At 44.8% G+C, this 16,356-nt stretch overlaps 1 long non-coding RNA gene across 1 annotated transcript; it reads left to right on the plus strand.

Moving 5' to 3' along the window:
- The first annotated feature begins 10,362 nt into the window (after positions 1-10,362).
- Positions 10,363-15,971, plus strand: LOC106146492. Its single transcript, XR_001230947.1, has 3 exons — positions 10,363-10,414; positions 10,517-10,745; positions 15,197-15,971. It is a non-coding gene; the product is annotated as an uncharacterized LOC106146492 (long non-coding RNA).
- The last annotated feature ends 385 nt before the right edge of the window (positions 15,972-16,356 follow it).

The following is a 16,356-nucleotide window of genomic DNA, read 5'->3' on the forward strand; positions in this document are numbered from 1 at the left end:
GCTGATCTAGGCATCTCCTTTCTAGTTTGCATTTGCAATAGCAGTGACTAAAAAAAAAAACTGATAAGGGCCACAGCTCCCAGAAATCACAGTTATAGAACAGCTGCTTCTAAATTTAAAAAGTACGTATTTTATGCCAAATGGATACCCTCTCGTCATCAATGCTGCTCCGTATGAGTAAGGGACACTCACAGTTTAGAAACTTACGTGAGAGAAAGGAAACATTGAAAAAACTCCAACCTTTGGCTTATGATTTTGCTCTGTGAGTTGAGAAAAAGAATAGGAACAACAACATAAGCAGTGCAGGTTAGCACTGTAACATACGCTTTTTCAGGTCAGGGTTTGAGAACTGTTCTTGAGGGACAGACTTATCTGGTACACTAGACCTCAGAGTGAGTCACTCCCTCTTTGACCCCTTGACTTATCCCCAGCCTCCTAGACTGTCCCTGTGACATCAGGCTGTGGCCAGTGCTTGTTCTCTTCAAGGGGCTTCAGAGTCCACTCCTCTCCCCTTGTACCTCCTCCCATTTCCAGTCTTGGACCTTCAGATTGTCAAGGTCCTTCCATAAGTCAGTTGTCCTCTAGATTCCTTCTATCCATGGCTACAGGATTGTATTATCTGTGTGGATCAGGGAATTACATCCAGCAGAGCACATTCCTCCTTTGTAGCTCTTCTTGGCCTGAGGATGGTTTTATAAACTCTGCAAAGGCAGATATTTTCTTTATATCCAGCCAGCAATACCTAGGATTGAAGGGGATGCCAGCAGATAATGTCAGCGGATCCTTAGTGGAACAGTTTCTGGCACACAGAAGGTGTCCATAAAATATCTATTGAATGAATGTGTGTGACTGAATAAAAGAAAGAACAGAAGAATGAATGAATGAGTCAATGAATGCATAAAAATTGAAGTATGACTAACAATTAGAATAGGTGAAAATGTGTGGAAATGAGCAAATGAATAAGTGAGAGATGCATGAAGGACCGCAGTCAAGTTGACATTTTAACTGCAAATGAGCACAGGCTGGTTTTCCACCGAGGCCACCTTAGGCTGGGCTGGCATGTGTGGGCCTCTCAGGAACCCTCCTCAAAATGTCCATTAGAGTAGCAATTTTCTACTCTATTGTTCTGAATTTGGACTAGATCATTGTTACCATTTGTCCTCAAATGATTAGACAAACATTGAGGCGGAAAAAAGAGCTTCTCCAATTTTAAGCTCTCAGATGAATATCCATATAACTCAGGCCAGATTTCCAGAGCTGATCTGTCATTATGTCAATCTGACCTTAATGAAAATGCTAATTGGAAGAGAGTTTTCAAATAGCCTCCCTCACTGGGCAAGTGCACCTTCCTGCTGGGCTGATTTTGGAGGGAGAAGCTGGCAGGGGTGGGATAGGAAGGTGCAATGGGTTCTTTTAGGCCCAGAGCTAACCCAGGCATTTGAAGCTCTAGCGGGGTTCAGATAGCAGTTTAATATTTAGGTTTAACTCTGATTCAGTGGTCTGAGACTCAGGGAGGTAACAGGAAGAAAAAGAAAGAAAAGCCTTGGTATTTATAGCCCAGCTGTAAGGGCCAGCATTCTCATAGACCCAGTGTGTGATTTTGAGCAAATGTCTTCGGAAGAGGTCCTTGAACAAGACCACTGAGACTCAGTTTCCTGATCTATGAAATGGGGTAAGGACATTTGCCTTACATTGCAGCATCACTGTGAGGGGAAAATGAGACAAAAGTAGAAGGGCTTCATTGGCTCTGGGGTGTAGTAATGCTGGAGATCACAGTCTTTGGTGTGACTCTCCAGAGAGGTTTGGCCAGGGTTCAAACAAACTGTGACTGCCATGATTTAATTCAAAGTTCAATAAAAATACAAACAGGGCTCTAAACTGTATTTGGCCACTGGCTTCTCTTGCTTATTTTTGGTTCATTTAGCCTAAGCCTTGGTGAGCCATTTCCCAGCCCTCTTGGGTCTATTGCTTTCTCCCAAGCTAAAAAGGAAGGGGTGATGAGTTCATTATTTGACTGCCTGACACAACTGTCTGGCTGTTCAGGCTCCATCACATCTGTGCAACCCGTGTGGTTTCTGGGAAAGCTGTTGCTAAGCAGGATTCCATGGCTTCTCATCCTGATCTGCCTTCACATGGCTCGTGGTAACTACAGAGAGAAGGGGAGAAGGGCCTCTGAGTTACTGCAGGCCTCACCGACTGTGGGTGAGCACTGGGCTAGGCTTTGCGCCCATGGCCTCCTGTGATCGCCACTGCAGCACACACTGAGGTCCATATTAATCTTCCCTAGCAGACAGGCAGGGCCAGAAAGGTCAAATCATTTGCCCAAGCTCAGACAGAGAGGGAGAGATAGAATCAGAATTAAAACCCTAATCTTTTTGAGCACAATGCCATGAAATATCCATGAGATGGGGCAAAGGTTCTGTTCTCCTTGTAGTCTTCAGGCTGAGTATCAGCCATCTCTCTGGGGATGAGTGAGCAAGCACAGGCCAAGAGGAAATCTGTCTGCATCATCTTTTCTGCTTTGGGGAGTGTGAGGATGGTAATAGGAAGAGGGAGAGAAGTTGGTGCCCTCAATAGGTCCAAGTCCAGAGAGAGGAAAGGAATTGCGAACTTGCATGTGAAGAGGGGGCTGTATGTGGCCAGAGGAGGGCAAGAACTGGAGTTCAGAGAGGAGCTGAGAGGGAGCTAAGGCGTGACCCAGGTAAGGGGAGTGTGCAGAGAGCCTCGGACCCGCTGTCCTCCGCAGAGTACCAGGTACGGTGCTATGATCAGGCTGCTCTGTGTTCTTGCTGGGTCCCACCGAGGTGCTTCTACGCCATGCTGCAAAGGTACTTGGTCTCTGAGAGCCCGTCTGAGAGGACGGGCAGGGGGCACAGCTGTGGAGCACGTTGCTGGCTACTGGAGTGTGTCTCTGAGGTTCTCAGGGTCAAGAGCAGTGTGACACAGCCCCCAGAGCAGGAGCCTGGACTCTGGGTCAAGGTCTTAAGTGTTCTTATCCCAGACTGAATGCCTCAGCGAGAAGAATTAGCAAATTCATTCATTAAGGACCCATTGACACTTCTATTAGAAAGACTAATCATTTGTTTTTGTTGAGATCTTTTCCTCTGATTAAAGCCGTTAGCACCAATGAGTAACCATCAATCAATCAACAAGCTTGCTGCATGCCCCTGACTCCTGATTGCAGCCCTGATATAGTCAAGTCGACCTCTCAGTCACCTCTCCACCCTGTCCACTCCATCTCCCCTCTCTTGCCACCCCACTGGTCCAAGCCAACGTTTCTCACTGGGACTGTTCTGATAGCTCCCAGCTCAGCTCTATTTTATTTCTTGGGCAGCAAAGCTTTGCCCAGCTTCACTTCTGCTCCTCGGATATAGCCACTGTCCCAGCAGCCTGGTGGACTCCGTACAAATCCACTCCTTGCTGTTGCACTGTATAGCATGCTCTCCTTCTGTCCTCAGCCTTGCCCTGCCCCTTACCAACCTTTGCCTCCTCAGAGCTCAGCCCACGTGTTATTCTCAGTGAAGCCTTCTGTATGCCTCCCAGATTAGAACAGGTCCCCTGCGCACATCCTCCTAGCACCCTGCCCTGTTCCTTTCAGCACTAGCCCAGTTTGTTTTCCCTGTTCTGAGTCTCTTCCTAGAAGGCAAGTTCTATAGTGGCAGAAATCATTTCATTGCGCTCATACTCGGTTTTAGGGCTAATACTAAGATGAGGCAAGCAAGGCGTGTACGGCACATTATATAAGAAGGTTCATAAGCTCTCAGGTGTCCACACTGAGCTTCCAGCAGCCTGATAGCAAGTCCTCGCAGAGTCCTGCCCCATAGTACCTCACTCACCTACCTTGTCACAACCTTACGTGGCTTTCCAACTCCTGGCTTAAGACTTGACACACGGAACGCTGGCTCACTTTACAGAACGAACAAATGGGTTGCAAAAAAGCAAAGAGAGGGAGTAGCAAGAACCAGTGTTCAGGGCAGAGGAGAGAATTCAAGGGATCGATCCACCAGTAACTGTGGGGAGGCTGGAGGCTCACCTCTAAGAGAATCTAGGTGGTGGAGCAGAGAGGGTGCAATTGACAGTCTGAAGAGGGTGGTATCCTAGGCTGGGTGGCAGGCAATGCCTGCTGTTGGCGGGGGGAGGAAGAGCAGGGAAGGAGAAATAGGAAGAGGAAGGAAAGACGCATGGAATTGTGGGAGGCAGAGTTGAGCGGACCCTTGGCCACTTGGCTGGGAGTTTCCCCCTGTGTCCCTAGCTGAAGGCTGTAATTGTTTGGGCCCCACTGGAGGGTGGAGTCTGCCATGGTGGGGATCTCCGCTTTCTCAGTTACCCCTGGGCTCCTGTTCCCGCCATGGCCATGACACCTCTGCAAGCAGGCACTCCAGGCTTTTCTGACTAAAAGATAGTGACCCATAGTCCTTAACAAGGTCTTTTGCACTGAGAATGCTAAACACATTTGTCTTTTAAATTTTAATTTGGTTCTGTCACTGAAATCACCTTAGGCTCCACTCTACTCTTCAATGTGATATCTTTCAACGTTCCCCAGGTATGTAGCTCAAAAGGGGTCCAAAGAGTCTCCTCCTCTCCTCTGATCCCTCTCTCCATGGCTTCCACTTTCTCCCTGTTCTTTCCTCTAATCAGGACATGAAGTCTGGTCTCATCCATGCACGTCCATGGGACCCACCACCTGCACGTGATGTTCTGATGTGTGCCCCCAGGCCTTCTCCTACCAGGTAGAGCCTGCCAGACCACCCTCTGGGGCTGGATGGAACCTCAGCTTTCCCCTTAATTGCACTGATTTACTCCATGGCTTTGGGCAAGTCATTTGGACTCTATGGGTCTCAGGTAGAGCAGGGTGCCCTTGAACTGGAAGAGATGACAATCTTTCAATATTTTTTTTTGTTTTGTTTTTCTCCGGTACCGGGAACCGAACTCACGACCTTGCGCTTGCCAGGCAGGCGCTTTGCCGCTGAGCTAAATCCCCAGCCCCTCTTTCAATATTTTTATTAGAGGATCCTTGGATTCTTCTGAGGGGCAGTGAAGGGATGCATTTAGTCCAAGAAGGTTCAGGCCCTCTTACTGCCATCTGGCTGCAGCAGCTGGTCATTGTGGTGGGAGCATCTGAGGCCTCATGTTACATTCTGAAAAGGAACAGAGGAAAAGAGAGAGAAAAAGAGAGACAGAGAGACAGAGAGAGGCAAGAAGTGAGAAACAAATACCTAAGAAACAGTAGACCAGAAAGAAGGAAGTGAATGAAAGAGAAAAAGAAAGAAGCATCCTGATCCCATTTTCTCTTCACAACCCAGAGGTTGATCATCTTTCTGGGACCTGATCCGAAGCCTATATGTGGTGTTTTAGGTTCTCTCCCATTCTCTTTTCTATTCTAGCAAAAGCCTCTGTGGCCTAGGAAGTGAGCTGCATCAAATAACGAAAGTTATTTCTATGTTGGGGCACAACGAGGTCAGTTCTAGCCAATGCTCAGAGCAGGGAGGACCAGTCCACGCCCCTCTGCCAGGCAGTGCCTCTGGGCCTCTGTGTCCGTCTGTTGGTTGGAGGTCTCTGCCTTGTGTTTGCTGTTGGCACCTGAGGGTTTGCTGAGCCCAGCTCTCTGTGTGACTGGTGCGCATGATTTGAGAGGTCACTACTCGCGTGCCCACTTTAGGACAGAATGAAGGCAGAAGCTTAATCACAGTGATTTGGAGATCCTAACAGGAACACAATTCATTAATTTGCTTGTTGTCCTCCCCTCACGGAACAAATTGACCAAGATCAGACCATCCCTCAGAGTAGCCAACAGCCTCCTTTTTAAAAAATTCCCATTTGCAGCCCAGGAACAGTGGATAACTAGCACCAGACATTGCCAGTCTTCTCTCCCTTCTCCTATGGACCTTTGTCTTTGCTGTTTGGTTATTCAGTTTTAATTTTGAGGGTCCCATGAGTCCTGGAGAACACCTGTGGACAGGGGTGCTAGGGCTGGGAAGTAAGTAACCCTGGGCTGAGCTGCTAATGGCTGCAGGTGCTGTCTGTGTGTCCCACACAGTGCCTTGCCCACACAGGATGCTAGGGACGATGTATCTGAGCAGTTGCAGGGATGACAATGGCTTTTTAATAGCTGGGAGGCCCCTTCATTTCTCTGTGCATGCTGAGTTTATTTTGCCATTTGTCAAATTCTGACTCTAGGGAACCTGAGTTTAGAGTGGTTCTGGCTTCAAGATTGATGGCCCCAGTGAATGACAGGCCCCTCTTCTCCTCTGAACAGTCGGCACTGCCAATAGGATGCCCTGCAACCCACTCATCTCTGAAAGACACAGTTCCCCACCTCTGCTGGGGCTGCAAATAAAATATTTACTTGGGATCTAACCAATACACCACAGCTGTCTCCCTGCCTGTGATAGACAGGAAGCAAGCTTCAAAAGGAACAGACAGTTTAATGGCTCAACAGATTCTGTTTGCCAAAGGGAGGAACAAAAAAATAGAAGATTCCAGTCCTCTGTTCAGAGAATGGCTGTTGCTTGGGCAGAGAGGAACTCTTCATTGGGATCCATGTTCCCCCAGCTGCTGCAGACAGGCTGTGAACCCACACAGACTCCAGTAGGGTGTGAAGGGAGTGGAGTGTTGGATGGAATGAAACACAGTTTTGTTAGGCCAGAACATCTCGTGGAATCTTTAATTCTTAAAGATTATAAATTCTTAAAAATCCGTGTAGTTCAGGTCTCCAGTCCTTGAAACCCTGCCAGAATGTTTCTGTCTATAGTTGAGTGTGTCTACTGATGGGGAAATCATGACTGCTCAAAGCAGATACTTCTTTATTTGGAAGAATTTCACTATTGAAAATATTTCTTTGATGCTCTGGCATCTACTTCTCTTAGCTTGTACCCTTGGATCAGGATTACCCTTAGGAACACATTGAATACATCCGATCCCTCTGTTACATAATGCCCCATAGCAAAAGGAAAGATGTCCTCTCATCCTCTTTGAGACTTCTTTTCATCCAGGGTGAGCTCACGGTGGGCTCTTTCATACTAGGTACTTTGGATGCAAAGACAAGTCAGCCTAGTGACATAAAGAGCATGTACTTCCTAAGGTGTGCTTTTAAGACCCTTTACCAAGCTGGTTGTTGAAGTGCTCATTCCAACACTTCCACTCTTTGGCTCATTGGCTCCTAATTCATTCCCAAGAAAAAATAGATGCCACAGGGTCCCAGACACTCATAGGGCCACATTTGACTAGTGGCAGGACCGCTGTGAGCCAAAAGTTTACCACACTTGTGTGATGTCCCCTTTGTAGTCTAGTCACTACGAAATGAGGAGTCTAGGCAGGGTGGAGTCCTCTTGGCACATTCTCTGTTCTCATCCATCTCTTCTGTGAGCTGCAGGCAGGTCACACCCCAGCATGACTATGTCAAAGACATTGGGGACTTGTCCAGCCACTAAAAAAAATGTTCCTTGCTTATCTTGCTAGTCTTCTTTGAGTGTAATTCTTTAGTTTGAAACTCCAAAGTGCAGGGTGGGTGGATATCAGGAAAGCAGATTCAAGAATTCCTGGGCTTCTGGCATCATATTACCTATGCAGCATCAAATATCATTCTAATCTTCATTTATCCTGTGCCACTGCAGGTGTGACATCCAACCAGAACTAAAGTGAAAAATCTACCTTACAAAATAAAGATGTGCTCCCTGAAAAAATATGCAGGGCCCTCAGAGACGGAAGGAGCCTTTGGCTGGCTGGCCAGGAACAGACAGGGAAGCATAACTTGCTCTCAGTGGAGGGAGTGGCCGAGGTGAGTGATAAATGTATGAGTCTCTTCCATATCTTGGAGATTGATCTATGGGCAATGAGGAGAAGCAGTTCAAAGATTGAATTGGGTGTGTGCACACAGAAATAATGTCCAGAGGTTTGCCCACTGAGGCTGACAGTTGTTCATCTGAGGAATGAGTGAATGATTTGTCCCACCCCATATTTTGGCAGCACAAGGCTGGCCTTCTTTGTCACTTCCTGAGTGTCTGGTGGAGTGAGTGTTAAAATTAAGATAGTGGCTTCTAATGCTAGGAGAGGTGGACACAAGCAATGGATAAGAATGAAGAAGCTGATAAAGATTGCTAGAGAGAGAACAGCAGCATCCAGTCTCTGTGTTTTTGGAGGAAAATGCTGCAAAATCTACCAAAATTAAAAACATGCAATCCTTTTTAAGGTATATTTTTCACAAATCTACTTGTCTATGTAGGCAAAGACTTATGTATCAGGCTACTAATTGCAGCTTTCTTGGCAATATCCATGACAGGAAGCAACTCAAATTTCTATCAGCCAGGGATTGGTTACATGAAATACGACCCATTCATATGACAAACTACCACACAGCCTTGAAAAAGAATGAAGTTGGTCTAGTTGTGTTGATGAAACTATTTTTGAGACATATTAGGAAAAAAATACCTACAGAACAGAGTACTTCCCTCTGTGCAAAATTAAAAGGTCTGTTCACAGATCCAAGTGCTTGTACATGTTAGATCTTTTATGGACAATACATATAACACTTGCCTTAGATTTGGAGTGGGATAACAGATAAGGGATGGAGAGTGGGAAGGTTTACTTCTCTTTATATATCATTATTCACTTTGTAAATTCATTATCTTAAGTATTTATTCTATTTCCAACAAAATAGTACATAATAAAAGGAAAGCATGTTTCCTGTGCATCTGGAAGTACTGAACTTCTCATTGTCCAGATGTTTATTGATACCAGTGTTGACAGAATACTGTGCCAGCCCAACTGGGGACAGAAGTGGAAAAGCATAGTTTATGATTTCAGGGAACCCACTGTGCAAGTGGGGAGAGAAAGGTATGCAGACAGCTATTCTACAAATCAAAGAAGGGAAAAATTAATCTTGACTAGGGAAGTGGAGATTTTATAAAGCGGGCTTAGAAAGTATTGATAGTGGAATTTTGAAACAGAAGATGAATGAGTAGGATGCAGAATTCGGGGTGGAGAATAACACCAACCCAAGATACAGAGTAGGTAACAAAGAGCTGTGTGTCACCCGAAATGTACCTTGGTCTACCAGAAATACTTTGCTTAGGGTTGAGATTTTGTTTGCTTTCAAGCATGTTTGTGAGGATGCAGACACTTGCTTTTGACTCAGATGGGGGGAGGATGGATTTGGGAGGGATGTGACTAAACAAACTACCTCTTCTCCCAAGAAAGGTCAGGATTTTTAGCATTTGCTCACTTCCCTGGGGTATGTATGGTGCGGTGTACCATAGCTGACTTCAAGCCACCAATACCTCATGAGAATTGAGGAGTGCCACAGTTTATATCTAGACGTCCCCTAAGAGCTTTATAATCTTAGAGACAGGGCTTTTGGCAGGTGATTGCACTATGGGAACACTAGTTAACTTGCTGTTAGGAGCTGAGGTAGGGTCAGAAGAGATGGCTCACTGGGATTGTGACCTGTAGGGTAGATCTCTCTCCTCTTCTCTCTTCTCCTGCTTTCTGGCTGTCATTATGTAAGCAGCTTTTCCTCCACTCTGCCCTTATCCCTTGCCATTTCTGCCTGGAACTGGCTGACTCTAGACTGAAACCACCAAAAACCGTGAGCCAAAATTAATCTTGCCTTTAAATTGTGAATCTCAGGTACTTTGTCCCAGTAATGAGGAAAGTGACTAAAACAGGGAGAGAAAAGTGCAATTGGCTATTCTTAGCCTGAAAGAGCCTAAGTAGAATCTTAGAGTACTAGAGTCACAATGTACAAGGGTCTTAAAAGAAAGTTGAAAATAAACCTTAGCTACCCATGAAGAAATTAATTATCTGATCAAGGTCCAAGAAAGTGGCAGAGATTGGACATTATCTTCTGGTTCTTAATGTAGTACCATCTCTGCTTTTCCTTGGAAGACACTGATGTAATAGTGAGAACGGAACATGGAACTGTGTATTTTGACAGAACAAAAGGTCATGAAGAGCTGGGCATTGTGGCACATACCTGAAATCTTAACTACTCAGGAGGGTGAGGCAGGAGGATTTTGGGTTCAAGGCCAGCCTTGACAGCATAGCAAGTCTTGTCTGAAAATAATATAATAAAAATGGTGGGGCAAGGAGGTGGGAGACAAAAATGAACAAAGTATGTTATGCACAAGTACAAATCTGCCAAGATGAAACCCATTAATCTGTGTAACCAACATGTACCAATAAAATGATATGAAAATGACTGGGGATGTAGCTCAGTGGTCCCTAGGCTCAATTCTCAGTACCACATACATGTACACATATGTGTGCACACACAGACACAGACACACACAAGGTCATGGTGAAAAGCAGAAGAGTTTCTTGGAAAGAACAGAGGTGGGTAGAGTTTCAGAAGAAGTCTTGGCCCACAGGAAAGTTCCGTGTGCTGGAATGTGTACAAAGGACCTGAGCAGGGAAGAAGGTACATAGTCAGGACAGGTGTTGTAGGAAAGTCTTGACAGAAGAAATGTTCAGTACTGTTTTGTTCAGAACTAACTTTATTTCCTTATATTCCTATATACAGGATTAGAAAGAACTGACCTGATGAGCAAATCCCGCTCCCTTTGAAGATCTATACCCACCTGGGCACTTTTTTTCTCCTCTGCAGACATCCAAGTACCCTAAATGAGATTAGGGTAAAGGGCCAAGAGATGACTTCTCAGTTCTCTTCCAGTATGACTGTGTATGTGTTTGTCGCTGGGAATCTGATGGCTCAGTGAAAAAGCCCCAAAACCTTCAGCGTAAGGAGGCAGGTAAGACTGGTGCTGCAAAGTAGATTGATTTATGCATGCATATCCAACTGAGGATAAACAAAGAAATCAGAGCAGCATGTGGCAAGAGAAAGGTTTGTTTTCTTGAGGTTATGGTAGGGCCAGGGAAAGGAAGATGGATTAGGAAAGCACAGGACAGAGAATCCTCATTATTATGTCATATATTTTAAAAATGTGACAGCCCATGCTGAGAGCTCTTCAGTGGGGGACCACTGACTTCAGGGCAAGGCCCCAGTTCCCTTGCGTGATAACAGAGAGCTCTATTTTTGCCTTCCTGTACCTTTCCTAGCCTTAGGTCCCCTATCTCAAGCACCCCACCACCTAAGCAACGCTTCAGGAGTGCGCGCTGCTTGTGAACACCATGCAGGGTTGGGGCTCCAGCCTTTGCACAGACCTGTCTCTGGAATGCTTCCCCCTATTTTATCTGCTGAACAAACCTGTGCTCATTCTTCAAAATCCTGTCCCAGCATTTTAACAGCTTTCCTAAGTCTTTCTTATATGGCAGCCTCTCCCCTGATCTGTCCAGATAACGAGAAGGATTTCCTTCCTTGAGCAATTATTTCTGCATGCATGGCATTATAATGACAACATTGTAATGTTTTGTAAATTCTCTTTTTATCCCTCCTGTTTTCCTATGATATACTCAAGTGCGGAAACTCCTGTTTTGACTCTTGAGGTTGAGACACATTGAATTGGTGACTGGCTCTCAAATACTGGGAAAGCCAGGAACAACGTAAGGAAGAGTTCCCTGTAGTCTCCAGAGCTGCATAGGGAGAGGGAGAGTGCGAACCTGCCAGCCGATGTAGACTCTTGCCAAAGGCCAACTGGTGTGCTGATGTGCCAAGTCACTTGGCTGTTTTCAGTCGAGATCCGGAGGGATATTGAGTGAAGTTCCGGATGGGGGCAGAAAGGTGGCAATGATAATGTAGAGGGGTAAATGGAAGTCCTATCCAAGATGGCTCAGTGCTGTACTCCAGTGGAATTACCCCAACTCTCTGGAAATAGGATTTTTCCTTAGCTCTCACACCAATGCAGCTCTCTGCTAAGTGCTGGAGTGGGTGCTGTGACACCACTGGGGTGCCTTTCAGCACCAAGTACTCATTGACCCACCGGTCTTTTGCTCACATAAGTAATGATTTCCAAGAGCATGTTTTATCAACTTCCTGCATGCTAAGCTCTGTCCTAGACTCAACCTATAAGGAAGCACCAGCCTTCATCTAAATGCTGCTAGGATTAGCAGACTGGATCAGAGTCAGAATGCTTGGGGGATGATCCCAAGGGACAGAGATAGTGACTGAGACTATAGGCAAGAAGATAACTTCAGCAGGGCCGCCAAGAGAACAGGGAGAACTGATAACAACAGAAGCCACTAACCTGATGTGCAGCCCTGTTTACCACACATTGCCTACCATGACCATGTGGGATAGTTTTGGCAGAGTTGGAGAAGTGTTGGTGGTAGTGTGTCATGTCTTAGATAGCACACTGGCCACAGCCTCAAGTTAGAGATACTTAAAAAATGTTGATTCTAGGACCATATCTTACTCCAGAAAGAATGGCTGTCATTAGGAAATCAAATAATAACAAATGCTGGAGAGGCTATGGGGGAAAAACATCCTTGTACATTGTTGGTGGGTATATAAACCACTACAGTCACTGTGGAAATCAGTGTGGAGATGCCTCAAAAAGCTAAAACTAGAAATTCCTTTTGACTCAGCTATTCCCCTTCTAGGTATTGTCCCAAAAGCCTTAAATGCATCATATTATGGTGATACATGAACAGTCATGTTTATGGAGATTCAATTCATAATAGCTAAATCTTAGAAGTGAACTATAAGTCCATCAGCAGATGAATAGATAAAGAGAATGTGGTATTTATACACAATGGAGTATTACTCTGCTGTAAAGAAAGATGAATTTGAGTCATTTGTAGGAAAACGGATGCACCTTGAGACCATAATGCTAAGTGAAATCAGACACACAAGCTGAAATATTGCATGTTTTCTCTTGTATGAGAAATCCAAAATATAAATAAACAGCAAAATAAAAGATTGATAATGGGAAGCAAGGAGATACATATTTTTCAGATGGGAAGGGGATCAAGATATGAGTAGGGGAGAGAGAGTAGGGAAAGAGGATGAGAAAAGTATTTCAGATGTGTTATGTACAAGTGTCAACTCTCCACAAGAACTATGAACATTAAGTACTGCAAATATGTACTCATACAAAGTAAAAACCAAAAAAAGGAGATTTTGATTTAATAGGTCTGTGGTAAGACCTTGGCTGTGATATAATTTAATTGTTTACTGGAGAATTCTGGTGTGCAACCAAGATTGAGAATTATTGGTATGATGAAAAGAGGATTAGCTCTGGAAGGAGAGTTGAGTTTAAATGAAATTTGGGGTTTAGTTAGTTTCTCTAAACTTCCATTTCTTCTCTTGTAAAATTATGTAAATATCATATATTTCATTTCACAGAAATGTCAGAATGGTGACACATTAATAATCAACAGTGTTGGCAAAAACAGGCTTCAATCCATGGGGTCATTATTATAATCATTGTTTTTACTATTTGTATTCATACTGAGGCTTTTGCCCCTCTTTCTCCAAGGTATAGAACCCTGTGGTACTTTTGTCTTCCTTAGCCTCCCTTTGTGTCTCTCCCTACTCTGGTTGCAGCTACCCAAAATCTAGCAAACTGTGGCTGCAGCAGCTAAATGCAAAATTAATGGCTTTCCTGGGGTTGACCAGATGACCAAACATTGGCCTCCATGACCATCTTCATTGTATTACACTCAGAATAGCACATGTGGCAGCTCCATCCTCCAAGATGACACTGCCAATGTGTAGCTGTCTGTGTATGGAAAACTAAATAGGCTAGATTTGGCTCAGGCACACAGGGAGCAGCAATGCTTAGGATGTTAAATGTCTTCCTCAAAATTTCACCAGTTACTGTGCGGTTTTGGGTAAGTCCTTTCTCCTCTATGTGCTTCTGTTTCTTGTTCTATCAAACACAGTAGCTAATATGAGTGACCAACTGTTTAGTTTGATGCTGATGATTCTGTACTCCTCCCCTAAATACCCTGGGGTACTGCCTTCCTACTCAGACAGTCTGACACTCCAATTTGGGCTCTGAGATATGCTACATCAAATAGGGCGCCTAGCAGTCCCTCCTGATGCTGCCTACCCTGAGTTTTCTTATCCCCACCCTCCAAAGACTTGTAAGTTTCCTCATTTCTCTTTCTGCCATCTAGAACTTTAAATAGCCTCTGGCACACTATGTGGCTGCCAGAAGTTGTAATTAAATAATGTCCAGCTGTCAGAAAAGCCGTTATAAATGGTCGTTTTGTCTGCACCACTGTCTGGAAAGCTAAGGAGAAAAACCAGAGGATTAGAAGCAGTAATGAAGGAGTTCAGTGGGGAATGTGTGTGTGTGTGTGTGTAGGGAGGTGACAACTTTTAGACATCCTGAAAACCACTGGAGGAACTGACAACAAAACATAACTAGTCCATGTGAGAGGTCTCAGCTCTCCCTCTGTGATGATAACCTGAAAGAGATTTGGGGAGTTCATGTCTTAGTCGGGAGCTGCTTCTTGCAGGCTGCAGTTAACATCTCTCCTTAAAACCACGATGGGGAAGGAAAAAGAGCACAGTGAGTGCTGGCATTGCAGAGAAAGTTCTTAGATCAACTTTCATCATTTTCTCCCTCTTTTCCTCCTTTCTTGCTAATGAATACTCTTGAATCTCCACCACATCTGAGATTTTCCCTAAATGAGGAATATGCAGAGGAAATGTACATTTATTGAGCAGGTATTAAGTGCTAGATAATTTACGTTCATGACATCATTTTAGTTTTACAATACATCTAGGAGAAAATTATTATGCAAGCCAATTTTTTAAGTGAAGTAACTGAGGGTGAGATTAAGCAACTTTCCCAAATTATCAAGCCAATAAGTAAAGGATGGAGTGTAGGAGACTGTGGCTGACCTCCATTGTATATTAGTAGCCGTCTTAAGCATTAAGTTTCTGTTGTCTGAGTTAAGTTTCTGTTAGATGTGCCTTTCCCTTTAAGTCAGGACTGCCTACCGTTACCTAGCTACTCCCGCCTTTGGGGCTAGGACTGCCCACCGTTACCTAGTTACTCCCGCCTTTGTTGGGTTACTTGGTTACTTCCACCTTAAGAACTTCCGCGTTTTTCCATGCCCTATATAAGCACGGTACTTCCCGCCAATAAAGGAGACTTGATCAGAATCCTGTCTTGTCTCCATTCTTCGTGTCTCTTGTCCCTTTATAATCCCCACTCCCCTTCTAGGGTCCTCATTGACTGTACCCATGGGCCGGGACAATGGAGGACCAGAACTTGGTTAGCATGAGTGCTTGGAAACTAGTCAAGGACAAAGTCTCTGTCTTCACTTCTGTTCTTTATTTGTCCCCCAGCATCCTGCAACCTGACTCCCCCAAGCTGCATAGAGCACCTGGTCCAATGCCTGGGGACACAGGAGGCTTGTGGAGGTGTATGTTTTTCCTTCATGAACCCATGAGAGCAACAAGAACATAGACCATGGAGCAAATGTCCCAGTGGTTTAGGGGAAATGTTCAAGAATCATAGCCAGTGCAGTTCACCTTTGTGGACTGGATGCCTGGAAGCAGCCACAAAGACCAGATGGAAACCCAGACAGACATGGATTCTCATAATGGGATTCAAGGTCAGTTGGAAAGATACTCCCCACTACAATGCAAGAGCCCAGATCCCACTTTCTGATGAAGGAACCAACCCTTGACTGCCCTCATAATTTGGCTGGGAAGACCTTGGAGCCAGCTGAAGAGCCAGTGGTATAGAGTTCTCCACATGATGTGATTCCAAGGGCAGGATGGACACTAGGTATAGTGTAGAGTAGAGATTCTGAATTGAACTTTGCTTTCTGGAACCAGGTGGGTGTCTTATTATTTGCATGACTGGTGGTAGGCATATCTCTATATGTTTCTGGAACTTGGTTTTCTATTCACAGTCATTCAGCAAGCATCCTGTGAACCCTGACTGAATGCTAGGTGCTGAGTTATGAGCTTGGAGAGTGGGCAGGCAGCAGAGAAAGCTATGTGATCTTTGGGCTAATGGAGGTTCTAGTCCAGTGGAAATAAACAGATAATTGCACAATTAAGTACATTATTCCACTTTGTAATAAATGCTGTGAGGGAGCAGAATAGAGTCCCATTGGAAAACCTTTTAGACTGGCATATCAGGAAACATCTCTTTTGAGAAGTGATTTATCTTTGGTAACCAAAGGGTAAGTACATGTTATCTGAACCCGAGTTGGAGGCAGAGCCTACACAAGAGCCTTGCAGAGGGTAATGGTGTCCAGTAGGTGTGGCAGTTAAGCCTGTGTGTCCAGAATGCAGGGAACATGGAACAAAGTGGAGGGACAGGAGGCTGGGGATGGAATCTAAGAGAAGGGCCATTTATGCTGAGCCCATTGCCTGTAAAGAGGATCTGGGATTATATCTCTTGATTATTGGGAGACTATTGCTCAATTTTGAACAGTGGGGTGATTGATTCACAGGCTAAAAATAAACAATAAGAAATGGAAAAACAGCTATAT

The sequence above is a fragment of the Chinchilla lanigera genome, unplaced genomic scaffold (assembly GCF_000276665.1).
Source record: "Chinchilla lanigera isolate Chin_1 unplaced genomic scaffold, ChiLan1.0 scaffold00080, whole genome shotgun sequence".
Taxonomy (NCBI): Eukaryota; Metazoa; Chordata; class Mammalia; order Rodentia; family Chinchillidae; genus Chinchilla; species Chinchilla lanigera.